The sequence below is a fragment of the Ochotona curzoniae genome, unplaced genomic scaffold (genome assembly GCF_017591425.1).
Source record: "Ochotona curzoniae isolate NIBS_2020 unplaced genomic scaffold, NIBS_Ocur_1.0 contig_64, whole genome shotgun sequence".
Classification (NCBI taxonomy): domain Eukaryota; kingdom Metazoa; phylum Chordata; class Mammalia; order Lagomorpha; family Ochotonidae; genus Ochotona; species Ochotona curzoniae.
In genome coordinates, this window is record NW_024466502.1 from 29341678 (window position 1) to 29362825 (window position 21148).

Consider the following 21148-nt stretch of genomic DNA (forward strand, 5'->3'; position numbering starts at 1 on the left):
TGCTTATTTCTAGCTATACCCCAATGAAGCTTACATGGCATAAGCACTAAATGCAGACTGCTTAATTATGGTTATTTTTAGCTTATTTATCTGTTTTGCTTGAAAGGAAGCGAGATGGGGCAGGAGAGACTGAGAGGCAGAAATATCTTCTATACTGTTTTTCACTCTTTAACTGCCTGTGATATATGAGGCTGAACCAGACCAAAGCCAAGAACTCCAGCTAAGTCTTGTGCAATGGATTCTCAGACACAAGCATTTGTGCCCTATCTATTGCCTACCAAAGCAGAGGCATGTCTTGATTTCAGACACTTTATTATGAGATGAAGTCATCTCAAAATGATGAATAAACTATTGCAGCAGCAAAAAGTTTGTTTTTTTTACTTATAGTTATTTGTATTACAGGGGAGGGAGGCAGCGAAATAGGGAGAAATTTAAGTGTGAAAATGAAAAATTACAAGGCTAAAAAGCAATATGAAAATTGTTTGCAGGGCCCAGCATGTTAGTCTAGTGGCTAATGTCCTTGCCTTGAACGCACCAGGATCCCATATGGATTAAGGTTATGACTGCAGCAGTGTCACTTCCCATCCAGCTTTCTGCTTGTGGCCTGGGAATGCAGTTAAGGATGGCCTAAATCCTTGGGACCCTGCACCTGCGTGGGATACCCAGACCGGCTTAGCTCCAGCCTTTCTGGCCAATTGGGGAGTGCAAGATCTTCCTCTCTGTCTTTCCTCCTCTCTGCATATTTGCCTTTCCAATAAAAAATAAATACATATTTTAAAAAATTGTTTGCATAAGGAAAATTTGAGAATATTGACTGTAAGAAACTTAGCATTTCTTCAGTTTGTTCTTACTCTGTTATTACCTCAATAGTTTTACAAAACTTTCAAGGACAAATTTCAGTTTTTTAAATTTTGTAAGTATATACACTTTTTCTTGACCTCTTTGTAAAAGAACTAACATAATGTTAGATTCATATATATATATATTCAACAAAAAAACAGGAAGAACTAACATGGTGTCATGAGGCTACTGAAGAACAAAAATTGTCTCATTTTTTACCAATGGAAATTACTCTGGCAGGCCTGGTGCAGTGGCCTATTGGCTAAAGTTCTCACCTTGTATGCACCAGGATCCCATATGGGTGCTGGTTCTAATCCCAGCAATCCCACTTCCCATCCAGCTCCCTGCTTATGCTCTGGCAAAGCAGTCAAGGATGACCCAGAGCCTTGAGACCCTGTACCCGTGTGGGAGACCGAGGTGAGGCTCCTGGCTTCTGGTTTCGGATCAGTGCAGCTCTGGTTATTGAGGCCCCTTGGGGAGTGAATCAATGGATGGAAGGTCTCTCCTCTTCTCTGTATATCTGATTTTGCAATAAAAATAAATAAATCGTTTTTAAAAAAAGGAAATTACCCTGACATTCAATCTTACAATTCCCACCTTTTTTATGTTTTTTTTTTTTTTTTACTAATAAGGATTATTTACTTTACTACAATTTTAGCAGACAGTAGCCCACCCCCTAAATTTTGTATATGATTTAAGTCTCAAAGTTAAAATTTAATTATGCAAAAAGAATGGAACCTAATCCAACCATAGTGTTTAGGAAGTAAACGAAGTGGGAATAGCTATAGGGTGAGACAGCTGAGGACAGATTTCCTGAGAAGGTTGGCTATGCAAGCAGGGATGGGTGCACCTTCTCTCTCTGCATCTTGGTTCACCATCATTGCTCTGCACAGTGTTTGCCATTGACATCCTGTGGCCTCACCAGATGCCACACCAGCTGTGCCTCCCAAAGCTGTGCTGGAAACCTCCAAATCGGTGAGACAAAACACCTGCTTGCTCTATGTGTAGCTTGCCTTATTTATTTCACTGTAATTAAGGTTGACGAACTTGCTATTGTAATGTAAGTGTTGTTTTATATTGTTTCCTTTTTATTACTAAGAAACATGTTCCTATCTGCTTCTTTGCAATACATTTATGATTTAGCATTGCCCAAATCTATAATACTAAATGTAATGACACTTTTTTTTCTAATTTCTGGGATTTATTGTCTTAGAAAATATTTATTGCCATTGGCCCTAGGCAATATTTAAATTCAAAACTTTTCAAGTTTTAAAGCTGATTTAAAATATACATAGTCAACATGTAATTGAATAATACATTTCAAAATTTGTTTTAGTTTACAATATAGTCTAAGTATTTCATCATGTAATGAGCACATCTTAAAGGAATAGCTAGTGGTACTATCTACAGAAATTAAACTACATGCTAGGACTCAATCTTCATACAACACCCTATGAATCAGAGATTCTAATTTAGGCTGACAAACCAATTTCCTAAAGCAAGAATTTAGTGAGAACAATAAATAGTGGTTACATTTCATGTTTTCTCTGCTTTACATTTGTCCATTGTATGAAGTCATGCAGGGCTGATAACATAATAGCCTTATTGAACATTCACAATTCTCTTATGGTAATTTTACATTTTAAACTTTAAGACCTTAAATCTTAAGAATGGTAAATGATTTACCCAAAGAAGCATGCCAATGAAGAATCTGACCTAAATATGACGAGCCATATTTAGTGTGTTATCATATGGGTACACACAATTGAAAGAAAAAAAATTGTTTTTCTTTACTGACATTTTTAATGCCAAATGTGGATGGTTTATGTTGATTAATTCTTCACATTGCAGTTGTTTCCAATTGGATGTCCTATCAGACATCATCAATAACATTGTGTAGGGCCTAGCGTTAGCCTAGTGGCTAAAGCCCTCATCTTGTATGTTCGGGAACACATATGTGCACCAGTAAATTAGCCAAAGCTATAGTAGAAAAATTCCACAAGATAGCTTTCCACCATGACTTTCCTGTGTTTACTCTTTTTATTGAACAGATTTTTAAGATTTTTGATTGGAAGTGATTAGATACCCAGTTTACAGTCTTAATTTGGATTTTTATGGTTTGTATTTTTCTTACTCTTTTTTATTTTATATTTTCGTTCTTTTCTTTTTAATACTTAGTTGAGAGGCAGGCACGCCCATGTGGGTCTCTGATTAGGATGGGTGGGTTCAAGCATGGAGAAAGATGGGTCGGGCATATGTTTTAGGCTTTTTTTTTTCTCTTATCTTTTCAGGGGAAGAGACAGAGGAGCCCATTCCTTAATGTCAAATTATATATGTACCCAGGGATGGGGAGAAGTCGTTGGATGATGCCTTAGAAAACCTGATGTATGGAAGAATGTTGCAAGAGTGCTGTGTCAGCTTCATTGTTCTAGGGTTGAGAACAACTTTCCAAGGTCTATTAATGTATAAAATTCATCTGACTGTATAGACATGTTGCAAACTTAGCTAGAAGAACTGTTCAACCTACTCTGCTTTTCACCCTGCTGCAATGCAGTCCAAGTCCTCTGATGACCTAAATGAGCTGGTCGCCATGTCTCTGTGTATATCTATGCATGCTGACCACCACCTGAGTATCAGTAACTACGGAGGCCCAGTCTCGATACAGATATACAGGCACTCCAAGTTTGGATCACATGTATTTTGATTTTCTCTGTATCCGGGCTCTGACTCCAACAGTCTAGTTGGGGAGTCCACCAAGAGAACTCAAGATAAATGAAGCAACCTCAAGACTTGACTCTTATATACACTGGCCATCACAAGGTCAGGTTTAGTCTGTCGCTGCCCCAGCCAAAGTACATATTGTTTGATGCAAGATGTCTGGTCACTTCTACCCCAATTCCATATCTCACAGCAATCAAGGTGTGTGAATTCTGTGGCCAGTTCAGCCAGCCCGCCAAAGACCCTTGTGTGCTGGGGCTTATATCAGCCAGACTTGTCCCCTGACGTAGTCTTCACATATTTTGACAGGTACTGCTGTTTTGTGCAACTGCTTGCCTTCAGCCCTGGTTCTTTTGCTCAGCAGTAATATGTAGAGCCCATTAGGATAATGTCCACAGTTCTCCTGCCAGGCTTGTTCCAAGCATCAGATCTTGTGTCTGCCAGGGATACCACAGTCCTACCTGATACTACTCTCCCCCGGTCCTGGTAGTTCCTAGCTGATGCTATATGGTCCATTCTGGCTCCAATCTCAAGCCAGCTGGTGTGGTAACCTAGCCTAACCTGGCCTGCTCCTAATTCTAGCTCTCATGCTTATGAATGGCAGTAGTGGCACAGCAGGGAAATCCTGTATATCCCTCTATTGGGCTCACTGTCAGTCTTGTGTTTTGAGTGTGCCAACAGGTACTGTAGCTAAGTATGAGAAGGCCAGAAACTAGTCTAAGCATTTGGTTCTGGTCCTAAAGCCCAGCCTGCTGCCAGTCCAGCTTTTGCTCGCAGGTACAACAGTCTAACCCAGCCTGGGATATTCTCAGTCTAGCCCTCATGTGAACTGGCGAATGTTATGGTTAACTAGTGCAGACTCTATCATGGATCTCATAGCACTGTGTGCTCTGCCCCTATTCTACCAGACCTGCGCCCAGATCCAGCCAATTGGGTGCCACAACCTAGTCTTACCTAGCCAACACCCAACTCTGAGAATGGCAGCCTAGCAACAAAATTCCCCAAGTTCCCCTATGAGACCTGTTCCCAGCAACAGATACTGCTTATGTGTGTAGGTATTGCTACCCAGACTGACTTGGCTAGTACCCAGTCTTGGCACTAACCAGCAGATACTGTAGCCTAACCCAACTGGCTCTCACTCATCCCAGCTCTCACTGATAGGTACTACAGCTTACCCAGCCTTGCCTACCCCTAGACCCAGATTTCATGTGTCCTGGCAGCTGACGAGGCCTAGCCTATTCTGTCCCATACTCATTCTGGCCTTTCACAAGCACCAGCAAATATTAAAGTCTAGTCCAGCCTTCCACAAAATAAATCCTGCATGCATATTGATAGATACTGAAAGCCTCCCGATCTGGTCTATTCACAATCACAGGTCTCAGTTTCTTGTGCCTGTCAGGTGAGTTCTGTGGTGTAGTAGCCTGGCTCAGCCTGGCAACACCCCCAGCAACCCATGTAAACTAGCAGATGTTGCAGTGCCACAGAGGTGACTCCGCAATCCCCCTACAAAAACCGCCCCAAGTTCTGATTTTCTCACATTATGGTGGATGCTGTTGCCCAACCTGAAGTTGCCCACCCTATGATCCAATATTCATGGGTGGGCACTATGGCCTAGCTCAGCCAGGCATGCCTCCCAGACCCAGCATTTGCATGTACCAGGTGATGGCAGGTCTCCTGTGTGAGCAGGTGCCCAAGTGTGATCCAGACATGCCATTCAGTTTCTCTCTTCTAATCCACTCTGTCTCAACTCCCTCATCTACCTGCGAGTACAGAGACCTTGTCCGTGGAGGACCTCACAAGTTACCCATCCCCTGTCAAACATGCCTTCAGCAACACCCACTCTAATGTGTCCCCAGTCCCCTTCCTTGGACAATCTGCAGCACTCCTGTCTGGGAATTGGATGGTGTGTCAGAATTCTCCCCTTTCTCCACATATTTAAATAATAAAAATAATAAGCAATTATGACTGCATACTTTTATAGTTGACATAAATTTGTCATTAACCACCCCAGAATGTCTGCTAGCTGTCAGACACTTGCCTAGGTGCAAGACAACCTTGGTAATTACTTACAGTTGGGCACCAGGTCTAATCCCGCCAGCCCTGCTTCCGATCCAGCTCCCTGCTTGTGGCCTGGGAAAGCAGCTGAGGACAGCCCAAAGCCTTGGGACGCTGCACCTCTGAGTGAGAGACTCAGAGGAAGTCCCAGGCTTCTGGCTTAGAATCAGCATAGCTCTGGCAGTTGAAGCAATATGTAGTATGAAATAACAAACTAAAGATCTTCCTCTCTGCCTCTCCTCTGTATATCTGACTTTGTAACAAAAATTAAAAACATAAATCTTTAAAAGGCACCCATTTATATTTAGCTAAAAATGCAACAAGGAAATGCCTTTACATACGAAAATTCTCAATACTCTCAGTTCTTTAGAAGTGGGCTAATTATTTGATATTGTCACAGTACAAAGCGTCTTGTCTTTTTTTTTTTAAAGATTTATTTATTTTTATTGAAAGGCAGATATACAGAGAGGAGGAGAGACAGAGAGGAAGATCTTCCTTTGATTCACTCCCCAAGTGACCGCAACAGCTGAAGCTGAGCCAATCTGAAGCCAGGAGCTCTTCTGGGTCTCCCTCATGGATGCAGGGTCCCAGGGCTTTGTGCCATCCTCAACTGCTTCCCCAGGCCACAGGCAGGCAGCTGGATGGGGAGCAGGGCTGTTGGGATTAGAATCGGTTCCCATATGGGATCCCGGTGCGTGCAAGCAGAGGACTTTAACCACTACTCTATTGCGGCGGGCCCAGGTCTTGGTCTTTGATAGAGATTTTTGTGAAAGCACAAACTTTGTTTATTTTTGTATTCTATTTCCATGAACTGCTTGATATCTCCTTGCATTTTAAATTCTCCGTTATCATGAGAAAACCAACTCTGCTACTTGGTTCTCTAATATCTACTACTCACATTTTAATTGTGGCATAAACTACTTGACCTAATGTAAAATCGCAGAGAATTCAGCTATGCTATTATTTAAATCTGCCCTTTGAACAAAGTAAATTTAAAGTGTAAAGTAGCTGACACAATTAGTTAAGCTGCATTAGTCTTAAGCTTTATTCATATGATAGCATATTTACCCCTCAAAACACTGCATTTTGATCATACCGTCTCTGAACCCAGAGCAATGACTGGGCTGAATTACTTTTTAATGATATGCCCTCATCTTTTTCCAAGGGCAGCTAAGAAGAAACTTTCATTTAAAAAGCATTTCCAAGCCTACTTTCAAATATTTTGCTTATCATACTGCTCAAAATCCTTTATATAAGTATTCCCAAAGTAAATGACTGATAAAAACCCACTGTTGCCAAAAAAATGCCTGTTTGAGAGGAGTGCGCATATTTCCTTTAATTCTTCTGTAGAATAGCCCCAAACTCCATCTCCTTTATGTTACTTGGCTTTGAAAAGAAAAATTTAAAAATAAAGTAGAAAAAAAATATACATAAATGCAACTATTAATTTTTCAATTAAAGTTCTCTTCTGATTTGAGAATAAATGTTTTCCATTTTAATTGCTCATATAAATTACGCTTACCCTCATTTTGAATGTAGAAGTATAATAAATCAACACAAGCAAAATGAAGCGATAGCAGGAGCAAATCCTAAAACAAAACACACATATTAGCACAGAATAACACAAAAGGGATGTTAGATATTACTGCAAGCTTTACAATATATAATGTTAAAGATTTATTTATTTTTTATTGTAAAGTCAGATATATAGATAGGAAGGTCTTCTGTCTGCTGATTCACTCCCGAATCAGTCACAATGGTCAGAGCTGAGCTGATCTAGAGCGAGAAACAAGGAGTCAGGAGCTTGTCTCCATTTTCCCTGACTGGATGGGAATTGGGGTGGCCAGGACCGGAACTGGTGCCCATATGGGATCCTGGTACATGTAAGGCGAAGACTTTAGCAGCTAGGCCACTGTGTCTTCCCACCCCCCCCCCACACACACACATTATTTTCTTAAAGATTCATTTTATTTATATTTTTGAAAGGTAGAGTGGCTCGAGAAAATTGGGAAATAGAGAAAGAAATTATCCATCTACCTGATTACATATTAAATCAGAAGCTTGAACTCCAGTCAGGTCACATACGTAAATGGCACAAACTTATTTCATATCTACTGCTGCTATCCTCAGCATATTAGCAGACAGCTACATCAGAAGTGGAATAATCAGACTAAATTCAATATTTAGGTATGAGATACTGGCATTACACTGGTAGTTTAACCTGTTGTACCACAGCCCTGGCTGCCCAAATCACAAACTTTAAACATCTATTATTCCAGATGATGTAGTCATTTTGTTTTTATATGTTTTCCATCTTCAGAAATTGAACTAATATACAATAGATCTGATGTCAAACTAATTCTGCTTTCACAGATTTATTAATTGAAAGAAAATGATAATGTCAATTTGCATGCAATTGTAAGAAATGAGGCCTTGGCTAACTATTTTCAGTTTCGCCAAGAAAGCTCCTTGTAGAATTATGACACAACATCAAACCAATGTTATGGGTACTATTAACTTCACTGATATTTGTTGTAGTTGTTTAAGTCCTAATTTGTGTGTATTTAATTGCACAAAGTGTTCCACCCTTAGACTCATACTTACCACCAGAGCTAATATACAAAGCAGTCATCTTATCATAGTGATATTCCACTCCTGGATAATCAACTCCCCTTTCTAATTCCATACTCATTACTATGCCATAAAACCTGTAAAATAATCTATTTTGTATTCCCCTCTTTTATTCTTGTCATTAGAATGGCTTGCCATTTTGTTAACATGGCAGAGTTGCTAATACACACCACTGCATGTCAGACAACCTGGATTGGAACCCTGGTTTGCTTTCAACTCCTGGTTCATCCTGAGAGGCACTCGAGAGATACAGTGTAAAACTTGGAGGAGTTGGGCTCCTGCTACTTTTACAGGAAACCAGTTTTCAAAACCAAGCTCCTGGCTTCAGCCTACTCTGCTTCCCCACCATCATGGGCTTGAGGAGAATGAACCAACAGAAATAATCTTTTTCAAATAAAATTAAAATTGAAACAAATAATAAAACGAAGTTCATAAAATATTGTAATAGTAGAATATAGTATGCCGTCATTTTGGAAATTTTCCGTCCAGTGTAACTCCCTGGAGTTTCATTTCTGTTTCTTTCAGAGCATTTGTCTTCCTTTTCATTGCTTTGGGTGTGGTTTAGTTTGCTCAGACATTCACTTGCTTAGAGCGGCCTCCATTGTCTTAGCTGTGGCTCATACCAATAAAATCAACATACACATGAAAGGACAGGATTGGGGTGATGCAGTTTTTCAGAGATACAGGATAAATACACTAAAATATACAGGGATCTTAACTCTTACCAGAAATTTAAAAACTATTTTCCAGAGTATCTATCATTTTACATGCCCACTAGCAATCTATCATCCATTTCTTCCATTTTCTCTCCAGATTTTGGTGTTGTCACTTTTTTTCTCAATTTTAGCTCTTTATATCTTTATGTCAAGATATGTTTTTATATCTTTTAGGATATATCTTGGGTTTTTAATTTGCATTTCTATAGTAGTAATGGTGTTGAGCATATTTTATGCACTTACTTTACAGTTGTTCATAAACTCCAGTGAAATGCCTGCATCATTTCTGTATTATCCAATGCATGTATATTTAATTCAGTGAACTTAGGAAATTTCCAGCAGGTTGTCCTGAACAAGTTAACTTCAATTTCTTGTATCTCACTTCCTGGGACTCTTAAGCTATAAAAACAGAATATTTCATTACTGTTCAACATATTTTAGAAACATTGTTCATTTTTTTATAGTCCTTTCCTCTATTCTCCAGATTATGTTAATTTCATTCATATTTCCTTAAATTCACCACTGCAGTTCTTCACCATTTCCACTTCCCTAGGAGTCTATTTAACACTACATGTGCTATGTTTTATTTGTATTTCAGTCACGTAATTTTCATAAAGTCAGTTTATGGTTTCCTGTTTTTGAGATGATTTTTTTGTTTGTTTAGGGATAATTTTTTTAAAAAGTTGTCCATAATAAAAGCCTCAGCATTCCTGTTAAATATCTCTATGTCTTATCCATTCTGATATTTCATTTTTTATCATCTGCATTATTGTCCTAGTTGTATGTGTGAACATTTTATTGTATGATGGATTATTGCCCATCACCTTTGATCTGGGTCCTAATTACTTTTTTGATAATAATTTTTGCAGTTACTCACATTCTTTTTATTTACCTTACAAATGATGATCAAATTTTGTGCTCTGTATTTGCAAAAGAAACTTAACTTCAGGCCCTTTGTTGTACTTTGACTTACTAGGGTTATCTTATCTCACAGGGCAATCACTTGTTTCTGTTGGTGTTGTCTGATGGGTCAAATAACTTTCTAGGAAATACCACTTTGTACATAAACTTTTAAGTGCCAAAAGGTGATTTTCATTTCACTGGGACATCCCTACTTTCTGCTTGAGCAACAGGTTATTGAGAATTTGCCTTCTCAGTCATCACTGTGTCACCTGATACTTCTACGTGAATAAGAAATAAAGAGATTTACTTCTCAGTTTTGAGCAATACTTGCATTGTGATTCTTCCTTGGAACTCTCCAGCTATCAGTTATCTCTCTGAAAGGAGATGAGATATTACAGGGAAATTATTGACTGCCAGGACTAGAAAGAGCAGAACTTCCATTGACAAGGACAAAATGCTGGAAAGTATTGTGATTCCCTGGCAGGCCTGATGATTTTTTCCTCACTCAGAAACACCTGTTGTAATGTATACAAATGAGAAACAGAACCACCAAATGAACTGTTCTCATATTTCATGAATCAAAGACAGTTCAATTCCTGTTAGCAGACAAACGTATGTGTCATTTTCTATATTTGCTAACAAACACGTTTGCTTTGTTTTACCAAAATAACTAATCATGATTTTTGAAAGTTGTCTATTGTTCTTTGCTTAGTAGTTTTCAAATATCTTGTCTTCATGTATATGCTCTTGCTGTCCTTTTGTCCTAATGATTCTTAATCATGGATTCTTATTTATGCATATTCAGTGACTGGGTAGGAATACCCGCATCATTTTTTAAAAATGTAATTTTTTTTTTGGGGGGGGAGCAAATATACAGAGAAAAGAAAGACAGAGTAATAGATCTTCTAGTCACCATTTCGCCTCTCAAGTGGCTACAATGGCCAGAGCTGAGATAATCCAAAGCCAGGACCCAGGAGCTTCTTCTGGGTTTCGCATGTGGGTGCAGGTTCCCAAGATGCCAAGGCTTTAGGCCATCCCCTTCTGTTTCCTTGGGTCATAAGCAGATTGCTGGATAGGAAGTGGAGCAGCAGGGACACAAACTGGAGCCCATATGGAAACCTGACACTTGCAAGGTGAGGATTGTAACCCTGAGCCATTGCTTCAGGTTCCATCCTTTTTCTGTAATACCTAAATATCAATTAATTGAAATATCTTCATAAAAAGAATTAGAGTTGCACATAGAGATGTTATTAGAGTTCTCAAAATGAAATTGTGCCAGGCATCTGACTTACCTGCAGGCACTATTATTCTTGAGTTTATTACTGCATTTTGCTTCTTGTTTTTCCTCTTGGCAAAATATGTTACATGAATAATAGTGAAAATGCATGGAAATGCAAATTTGCCTCAATTTTCTGAATATATTTTCTCCTATTTTTCTAAAAACCAAGATTTGAGGTTTTTTTTTGGGGGGGGGCAATTTAGAAAGCATACATTTCTTTGTAATTCAACTTAAGTTTGCTCATTCTTAATTGAGATTGAAGATTTATGTTATGCTTCCCTTCCAAACATGTGGGATGAGCACTTGCTTTGTTTTGTTTTTGTCTTCTAAGAATATGACCTATTGAATGATAAACTGAAATTTAGTAAATTGCCAAATTATGTCAAAGCTGAAATGACTTCAATGTTCACATTTTCCCTTCTTTGCCAAATTCTTACTGGATTTAGAGTAATTTAGTTTTTATTTGTTTTTACTAAGTGCATTATCAGCTGACTGTATCATAACATACAGAAGTCAATCAACCAAACTTTGTTTTAAATATCTACATCATACTACTCATGTTTTAATAACTACTCACAATCTGTGTTTTACCCACTAGAGCTGCTAATCACCTTCATTCTGTAGGAACTGAAGTTTAAATTAGAGACTTACTGTAAGAGCTCTGTGAGATCCTTGCCATCCATGTATTTCCCTACTTGCATGGATTTATGCTTAATAATGGAAAAGAGCATTAATATTTACAAAGAGCTTACTCTCTGATTAGTACAGTGCTCAAACTCAGATGTGAGTGATCTCTTCCTTTTTGCATAGGACCATAAGATGATTCTCCAAAGAAGACTTCTCTAGCTCCAGACAGATGTAACTTATCTCATCTTTCCTTTGTTCTAAAAGCTATTCAAACAATGTATTTTTGTTTAAGAAATGCTGAACAAGGAATGGAATATTATTTCTAAGATATGTTGGTTTTTATTTGAAAAGCAGATTTTTACAGAGAAAGGGAGAGACAGAGAGACAGCTCTTCTAATTACTGGATCACTCCCTAAAAGAATGCAGTGGGAGGAAAGGAACTGGTACAAAGCAAGGGTCAGGAGCTTTTTCCTGGCTTCTCATGTGGGTGCAGGTGCCCAAGGCCTCGGGCTATGCTCCACTGCCTTCCAAGACTACAGCAGAGAGCTGTATTGAAAGTCGATCAGTGGGACATGAACTAGTCCCTCTATAGCATGTAGGTGCTTTTGGGCAGAGAAAGGATTCGCTCACCACACCATTTGCCGGCCTTGAGCAATTTTTTAATTGTTGCTATTATTACATTGTTACTATTCAGGCTTTTATTTTTCATGTAAACATTTTTTCTTTCCTCTTTAAAATTTATTTGCTGAAAGAGAATATATTTCTGGCATTTCAAAAAATTTAGAAATTATTTTACTGATATTGAAATATTAACCTGAAAAGTGTGAACTTTTTCCCTTGCTTTCAAAAATTCTAACATAAGAATTTGTACATATTTTCCAAATAACATGTAAATTGACTCTGAATATTATTGCTTTATTGATAAATTTGTAGGGAGTTTTCATTGTACATTTGGACCACATCTCAAATTTTATATCAACTATCTTCTGTTGCTGTCACGTTAGTCCTAATGCTTCCCTAAGTTAGCAATGCTTTGAAAGCAAAAACAAAAAACCAGCAAACACTTTTTGCTAAGCCCTCAGAATCTCAGAAGGGTTTTAATTAAACCTTGAAAGTATTTAAATGATATCCAACTACAATTAAAAAGGCCTTAAAGAGTAACTTAGAGTGAAAATGAATTTGTAGGATTAAATAACAATATTCAATACTAGAAAAAGACAAAAGTATCTCTAACATAAGCTTAAGAAAAGACAATCGACATTATTATTGATGTAACAGTCAAGTTGACATAACTGTTTTTTTTTAACTTCAAGGCTAATTAATATAATTACAGGTAAACACAAAATAACATTAACTTTTATTGTCATTGAGAAGTCAATGAATAAAAGTATGTGGTTAAAATAAAGTCTAGAAATAAAAAAATGAAAAATCAAAGCTTAGCCAATATATTTTACAAATTTGTTGCTCTCTTAAAATTGAACACATAAGATATGTTAAGACAGCTGACAAAAAAAGACATTTCTCAATTAGGAATGATCCTATCATTAGGGAAAATATGGAAAATAAAGATAAGTTAGAAAAACTCATAAAGCCCATTTCTATAACTTCTGTCGCAGAAACTGTGCTTTTCAATATTAAAGTAGAACAGACGACAGCGAGGGCTACTGACTTGTTGATGTGTAGAGGAAGGCTACCTCATTTCAATGACTGAATCAGTATTAAATGCATGATATGAAGGAGACACAGGTGATGCTATGGAATTCTGTGAATTTGAATTGAGAGATAAGGAATGAATCGACGTTATTCTCTGAATAATATTTCATTTGAATTAGAATGGTTGGAAGGACTTAACAGTGATAGTAGATTTTATTCTAGAGCTTATAGAGTCACCTTTTGTTTTTATTTTGAGGGGAGTTCTCTGAATCTTCGTCACTGATCATGAACTTTTTATCAGTTTCAGATAGTTTGAATAATCTGCTGTCTTAAGCAAAGCCACAAAGCCATCCTTCCAGGAAGAATCAGCAATTGGAATTGTGGTTTTGACATAGAAAATCATGATTTAGACAACTGAGAACATCAAGGGTTAATTCTCTTCTCCTCAAAGGCAGAAGGTCTTTATGTCAAATAAATACAAGAATGTCAGTATCTTCTGGAAACCTGATACGAAAGTATGAATTAGGGAGGAGGGAAGGGGAGAAAGATTGAGCAACTAAGATGTGTTTTAACATAAGGGCTAACGAGTTCAAGCAATTAGTTTGCTTATACTGGTGTCATTCTACATAAATTATAGGATTCCAAAATGTGGAAAATGTTTCCAAAGGGTGATTTAAAACCAAAGACAGTCTCTTTTGGAAGAGAAACGAAAGCAAGAGACTCGAATGGAAGCTACACTCAGTGTTTGAAAGTCATTGATTTCTGTTCTTCTACTCTTCCCTAAAACTGAATCTAATGAGTGCCCTTCACTACTGCACTCCCTCCATTGCAAAACCTGAAGTGACCAGTCAACAGATGTCAGTTTGAAAGAAAACATTGATTTTGTTTTTACTTTAGCTTCTAGGCCACGCCGCCAGGCCCACTGTGTTTTATTTAAAAAAAATTAAATATTAACATTTATAATTTTCATGGCAAGATAATACAGTTTACAATTTCTTGTGGTGTTGTGTATTTATAAATTAGATTAGGAACCCTTGATAATATGTCATCTGGATGTCTCTGAATTTCTGTGTAATGAACAATCAATGGATCAACGGATATCACATTTTAACAAGAATATGAAAGCATTTGTTAAGTTTCTTTACTCTTATTCCTATTTTAAAATTTCATTTTTAAAAATTCACAATGCAAAGTTTAGCTTATCTTTTACAATAATAGTTCCTGTGTTAGAATAATATTAAAATAGGATTTTATAATTGATAAATGAAAAAATAATTATACTATTCTCATGATAACTTATAAAATTAATAGGATTTGCAACCTATTCAGTATGTTATTTAATAATAATATTAACACAATTGTATGAGTTTTAAAATTTATACAACTATAAATGTGCTTATTTAAAATATAGTGAAACATTTTATTTTTTTTTAAAGATTTATTTTTATTATTTTTTTTTATTGGAAAGGCGGATATACAGAGAGGAGAGACAGAGAGGAAGATCTTCCATCCGATGATTCACTCCCCAAGTGAGCGCAACTGCCTATGCTATGCCGACCCTAAGCCAGGAGCCTCTTCCGGGTCTCCCACGCGGGTGCAGGGTCCCAAAGCCTTGGACCGTCCTCAACTGCTTTCCCAGGCCACAGGCAGGGAGCTGGATGGGAAGCGGGGCTGCCGGGATAGAACCGGCGCCCATATGGGATCCGGGGCGTGCAAGGCGAGGACCTTAACCACTGGGCCACCGCGCCGGGTCCTAGTGAAACATTTTATTACCATCTAGTTTTAGTACACGATGATCTAAATAAGATGTTCTTAACCATTTTCAAAAATGTTTATAGACGAGCAGATGAGATCAAATTATAAAATCCGATTTTAAAGTATCATTTAAAAAGCCCTCGAAATTAACACTCATGCATTTAATAAGTGTCATTGTTTCCAAAGAAATGTTATCAGAAAGAAGGACTATTCAAAGCAATGTAGGATAGACATGCACAACTGCAGTTTCCTTTTAGTAAGATGACTTAATGCTTCTTCTATTTTCTTCTTATTCCTATATCATTTTGAATTGAAAATGAGAAAGAAATTGCATAACTCTCTAAAACATTTCAATGATGTTTCAGCACTTCTAAACATTTAAGTATTAGGATATATTGCACTGGCTAATGCTGTCAACTATTTGAAGTACAGAGTATAAAGCACAATCAGATCAATGGGACTGACTATTGGGGCCATTTGGGTATGAACCAGGGGTTGGGAAAACTCTAACTCTCCATCTGTGTTATTCTTTGTTTGAATAAATAGAATATATATTCAAGATCACCTTTATGAGGAATAAGTCTGCCTACCAGCAAGAGAAACTAAAAAAGATTATGCCTTATTTCTTTATGGGAAACTTCTTCATTTATCTGATCCAGTTCTGGCTTACATGGCTCTCAATGGTGCTAAACTCCAGAATTTCCTAAAAGGACTCAGTGACCCATAGTAGACAAATAGCCAATAACAGCATTGTTTGGATTATTAACTAGTGCTCTCATTAGCAGTCCCGGGCACAATTACTCTTCACATTTTATACTCCCCAGAGGAAAGCTGGTTATGCTTTTCCACAGCCCCCATTATGGGAGTCGTTGCTAGAACAGAAAATCACATCTTCATAAGATGAAATAATTTAGAAGTACAGTCTAAATGTACACCAATTAAAAAAGCATTTCATAATGATACTACAAGTCTTATGTTGAGTTAAAAACGATGAACCATATTTTTTCCCATCTTTTAAGCAACAGGGCAATGATTTTCTTGATGTTTAATTAAGCTGTTTTACATCTTAAGTGCATTTGTTTAACTTGTCAGCCATTGAATAGCTTTTCCTAGAGAACAGTATGCTTCAATGATTAACTCAGGATTTTGTGTTTTTATTATACATCACCACTCTTTCATGCCACCCCCATCTTCTGCTCATCTATGGTTGAAATTGTCAGATCATCAAATTATTCTTTCAGCATGCTAGCAATTTTATTTTTTTTTAACCATGTTGTTTTATAGATCTGAACTATTCAAACACACATATATGTGTGTGTTACTTCTTTTCCAAACTACATGCATATTTTCTATTTTATATAAACTACATGTATAGAATACAATACAGGAAGGCCCATGTTAGGTTCTCAAAATTAAGGTAGATAATTTCTTCACACATATGCTTTACATTGTTTAGTACATATCTCAATATATGCATACATAGACAATATTCAGTTTTTGCAATTATCTGATTTGCTCATTGTAGCTTCTAATATTTTCTTAAAATAAAAAATTCTAGGAGATGGCATGGTGGCCTAGTCCTCTGCTTTGTAGCACAAACATTCCATAAGGGCACAGGTTTCTAGTCCTGGCTGCTCCACTTTGGATCCTGCTCCCTTATTTGTGGCCAGGGACAATAGCAGAGGGTGTCCCAGAGCCTTGAGACCGAGCAACCCCCTAGAAGACCCAGAGAAAGTTCTTGGCTCCTGGCTTCAGATCAGCTCAGCTCCAGCTGTTGACACCATTTGGGGTGTGAAACAGTGGATGTATGATTTTCTCTTTTTCTCTCTCTTTCTCCCCTTCTCTGTAATTCTACTTTTCAAATAAAATAGCATAAATAATTCTTAAAACATAACATAAAAAAGCATCATAAAAGTAACTGAACTGTCTATCAAAGCGTGCAAATACCATACTTGGCTTCATACATTAATCATTTTAAATTTCTGTTTTCTCTTCTGTTACTTCATTTGTTTGTTTTCCTTTGGAGCAAATCTGAATGACTGGTAATCCTGCCTGTCTTACTGTTACTGTGTCAGTAAGAAGTTTTGGGAGGAAAAGGCTGCATATGGTTTAGTAAGTGGCTGATTTTAGTCTTTCAACCAGGGTTCAAAGAGTTTTTATTAGACGTTTTACTTTCCTTTATAATTCATTCTCTGAAGAGTTTTAAAGCACATTAAAACATTTTTTTTTAAAATTAGCTAATCAACACATTCATGCACTAATTATGCTGCAAAACAATTTTTAAAACTAATTCATTTTTCTCACATAAAGTTCATGTTATAAATTACCATAGATCATTAATACAATAGTAGTATATTATCCTCAACATTATGTTTGACAAAGCTGTAAAGCAAAGTTTGATCAAAATCTGTATTAGAACAAATCTGACAAAAAATGGTATTTCTTTGTTGTCCTTTTTGTGAGAAACTCCTGTTTGGAAAAAAGGGGGGGAGGATTTTTTTTAGGAGGAAATATTACTGACTTCATGTTTATTTTAACATCCTTTCATAACTGTTTTCTTTCTCTTCAATACACAGTCCTCACACGACCCAGTGAATCACTAACCCTGCCCTGCCTCCTCATCCAGGCTCATATCCCACCAGGGAAAAATTTCTCTCTCTCTCTGTCCTGTTTTTGTTTTGAGCGAAATTCTTGATTTCTGCTCTGTGTGCAGGTCTTCACATAGGGTACTGCCCAAGAGCAGGCATTCTCATGTACTCTCTATGCAGGAAGGATGCAGGACAAAGGGGATGCACTTTGTCCTGGAAATGAGTCTTGATCAGCAGGCACCTCTGTACTACCTGATGGTCACCAACATTACCTAAAATATTGCTTGCTTTCTAAACAAATAAATTGTTATTTATTACACGAAGATTCGAATAACATTCTAAATATTTTGAAGAATCATTTATTTGTCTTCTGTTCATCTTCGGATCTACCTCTACTTTCTTTTTTTCAAAATATGAACTTTTAAAATGTTTTTAAGTTTATATACAGTGAACAAATGTCATGCACACAGATTGAAGAGTGTCATGATACCACCCCATCCCTACCACTCTACCCATCCTTCCTTCTTTTCCAATTTTTTTCTGTTTTTTCAAATGACATATTTCAGAATATTTTATAATCACTAGCTTCACTCTCAGCCAAAGAAGAATTCAACAAATTGTAGCCAGAAATTATAGCGTTCTCAAGAGCTATAAACAATAATTGAACCTCAAAATATGCACTTTTAGGAGACTTCTGAATTATTACCTTGTCCTTATGTCTGCCTTTGATTAGTAAATTAATGTTGATCCAGTTTGTTTCTCTGTGTTGTTTTCCTTTATTATGGCTGGCAAATGGTCAAACGCTTCCAATAAATCTATTTCAGTGAAATACTTTTGGTAAATTTGTACTTTGTCCTACCTCTTATCTGCTGGCTACGTGCTCACTAAATCCTGGTCAGGTTTATTGTAAGAACAGGTACAAGCCATCTATCTGTCCATGGCATTTTTAAAAAGATTTATTTTATTTTTATTGTAAAGTAAGATATACAGAGAGGTGAAGAGACAGAGAGGAAGATCTTCTGTCAATTGATTCACTCTCCAAGTGACTACAATGGCCAGAGCTAAGCTATTCCAAAGCCAATAGCCAGGAGCCTCTTCTGGGTCTCCCAGGTGTGTGCAGGGGCACATGGCCAGGGGCCACCCTTAACTGCATTCCCAGGCCACAATCAGAAAGCTGTATTGGAAGCAGGGGCGCCTGGATTAGAACCTTCATCCATACAGGACCCGGATGAGCAAGGTGAGAACTCTAGCGACTAGGCTATTGCACTGAGCCTCGTTCATGGCATTTTAAGAAAAAAAAAAAAAATGCGGGGTGTGCTCCAGCCAGCAGAGCCAGTAATGTGGACAGGGAGAGGGTCTGGGGATGAAGCACGGACAGGAGACCAGTGATGGCAGAAGTCTCTGCGAAGTCTCGCTTAATTGCTCCTTCACCTCTCCTTATATTCTCTTCCCCACAACGTTCTAATTTAGCCAGGATATTAGATACAGATGAGTCCTATTAAGCTAGGTGATTTTAGCTATAAGCCCAGTTCCTGTTCCTGCCCAGCCCAAGAAGGGCTAATCAACTCCTTAGCCCACAACAGGGGTGTACAATGATTGGTTCTTGTCAGTTTTCTCTGTGGTAGGATTTAATTCATTAACTCCTCTAATGCTAAGTTTTATACATTTAGAATTTTATAAAACCAGCTATGAAATACAGAAAATCTTAAATAATCTCCATTGTCATAACTACTTTCACTTAACCTTTTGAACAATAAAGGTGAAATAGTTTTGTACTTTAAGTATATATTTTATAGTTATGCATACATGGAAACTACAAAACATTTGATTTAAGGCAAACACTTGGTAAGTCTTGGATGCGTAGCTCTTCAGAAATAAATCATTCTTACAAATTAATAGATCTATTTAATTAAGAATGATGGTAAACGATTCTCAATTCATGTTGTGTCCATGAGCACGTGGGAACTAAAAACGTTATCATTATGAGTGGGGTTCACAATTTTTTAGTTTCCTCTACAGTAATTTTATTTTTTGCTGATATATAAGGTTTTCAGCTCAGGCATTCATATCATTTAATATTGTAAGAGCTTGATTTGAAGAGATATGAAAATAATTGAATTATATTGTGGTTCATTTTATTAAATGGAAATGAATAAAAGTGAAAATCATTTCATCCAATTTGATTATTGAGGTTAACTTCACAAGCATGTACTTTGTGTAAATCCTGTTGGAAATAGGAACAGCGGGAGTTAAGCTAAATTATTGAAATTAAAGCTGGTTACATTTTATTGTAGGCACAGCATTTCAAAAATGGACAGAGTTTTTGTCATCTCTGCTTAATGTCAATGGCTGATAAGTGTTGGAATTAAAACATAAATTTTTTATATTGCAATTAGAAGATAGAATAAGAAGTTGAAAAGTATGAAATGAGATTGGAAATGGTAATTTCTTCCACTTTCAGCCCAGACATTACAGCTATAGTTTCTGTTTCAGAATAGACAATATCTGGAATAAGGTGTGTATATTCAAGTTAGATAATGTGCCTAATGATTTTCTCAAGGTCACAGGGATAGTCATTTAGAGCAAGGCTCATAGTAACTGTATCTGCCACTTTTGCTCAGCTCCTAATTACTGAAGCATTATTCAAAAGAGATATCATGTTATATAAGCTTATTACTGGAACTATGGCTTATAGTTCATAACTATAATATAATTATATAATAAAGTTTCCGTAGTTACACAACCCATAATTGGATCCTAAGAAAAGAGGCTGATAACACTTAAGATTGAGTCTGAGTCTATTACTGGTGAACTCTACAATCTTGAATAAATTATTACACAGATTCAGAAATATTAAATGCTTATAGTTTTTTACATTCTTTTTTTATAGCTGACATTAGATTTATTATAAAATTTTCACAGGGCCAATGTGATGATTCAACTGACCATTGCTTCACCTGCAAATGCTGGCGTTGCCTATGTGTGTGGGTTTGTGTACAGAGTGGTCCACTCCCCATCCATTTCCCTGAATGTGGCTTGGGAAAGCAGTGGAAGGTGGGTAAGGTCTCAGGATTCCATACCCTCTTGGGGGACCTGAAGAAAGTTTCTGGTTTTTGGCTTTGAATCAACACAGTCCTGGCTATTGCTGTCACTAGGTAGTGAACCAATGGACAGAAATATTTTATCTTTCCTTCTGTCTGTAAATCTTCCTTTCCAAGGCAAATAAATAAACCTTGAAAAAACTTTGAAATATACATAACATGAAAATATACATAACATGGTTCTCAATTCACGTTGTGTCCATGTAGGCAGTTTAAAAACTAGGCATTAAGCATTGATATAGATATAGATATAGATATAGATATAGATATAGATATAGATAT